A 1446-nucleotide genomic window follows, 5' to 3' on the forward strand; every position below is an offset into this window, starting at 1 on the left:
TGTCCCTTTTAAAGCATGTTTTGCATGGTCATCATACTTAGTACTTAATTGTGCTAACCCCTTTCTTTCCCTTTTTAACTAAAGTGTAGGGATTTGGAGATGATGACATGTCATGGCTTTGATAGGTTTCTAAGTGTTGAAGATGAAGACTTGGTGAGTCCTCATAGATTCGAGGACAATACCCAATATGTTCTTTTATGTCTTTTTAGTATTGTTTAAGTTGTGTACGGGATTAGTCTCGAATTTTGTACTCTAAAGTATTAGATGGTTTTGAGACATCATGTATAAAGTCTAGAAAGTCTTCCGCTTGCTATTATTATTTTTTAATTATGAAATGTTTTCTTGGTAAAGAAAGTTTTAAATTCCTTATGGTTTTAGTGTCTATGCGATGAATGAATGCTAAGAGGCTTGTATTAGACCTCTTCGAGGTCGAGTACGCCGATTACGACTAGGGGGTGCTCCCGGGTCGTGACAGGTATGATCAGACTAATGGCTCTAAGCTGTACCAGCTTCAAAAGGAGATAAATGATCTTGTCCAAGGCACCTTGGATGTTACTGGATACTACACAAAGATGAAGAAACTTTGGGAAGAGATGAGCACTGTCGATGTAAGCTCTCAATGTAGTTGTGTTTGCACTTGTGGTGGTAAGATAAGGTTGGTCAAAGCTGAACAAGATAGAAGACTCATACAATTCTCGATGGGACTGAATGAAATGTACACTGTCATCAGAGGAAACATTCTCATGATGAGTACTCTACCTAGTATGGCACAAGCTTTTGCCATTTTGTCTCAAGAGGAAAAACAGAGGGAAGTAAGACCTCACAACCACACAACTTTGGACTCAACTTCACTGAATGCTCTTGCCAATAGTACAGGATCAAAGAGAGGCCCCAGAACAAACTACAATTCCTCTAAAGGGAGCACAAAAGTCTCTGGGAATTTGAATAACACAAATGTGTTTAGAGGTAATTCTAGCACCAGCAGGAGTTCCTTGTTTTGTGATTTCTGCAGGAGAACAGGTCACACAAGAGAAAGATGCTACAAACTTCATGGATATCCATTCAACTCGAAGTTTTCCAAGGGGAAGAGTGTTGGTTCTGCAGCAAATATGTGCACCTCTGAGAATGATAGGAACCACTGTGAAGAGGACCCTGAGTTAAGGAAACAAATGCCTTTGAACTTGTCCAAAGATCAGTATAAACAACTGCTCAATCTTTTGGGATCTCTGCAGGTTGGACATGGAGCTCCTAACTCAGACAACATACTAAGTGGAGCTGTGAATCTGTCAGGTATACTTGCTTGTTACTCTTCCATTACTAAGATAGGTGATCTTTCTTGTAGATGTGTAAAATTAACTGCTGACTCTTGGATCATAGACTCGGGAGCATCACATCACATGACCTAAAATAAAAACACTCTCACAAACATTAGACCATTACCATATC

The sequence above is a fragment of the Solanum tuberosum genome, unplaced genomic scaffold (genome assembly GCF_000226075.1).
Source record: "Solanum tuberosum cultivar DM 1-3 516 R44 unplaced genomic scaffold, SolTub_3.0 scf00246, whole genome shotgun sequence".
Taxonomy (NCBI): domain Eukaryota; kingdom Viridiplantae; phylum Streptophyta; class Magnoliopsida; order Solanales; family Solanaceae; genus Solanum; species Solanum tuberosum.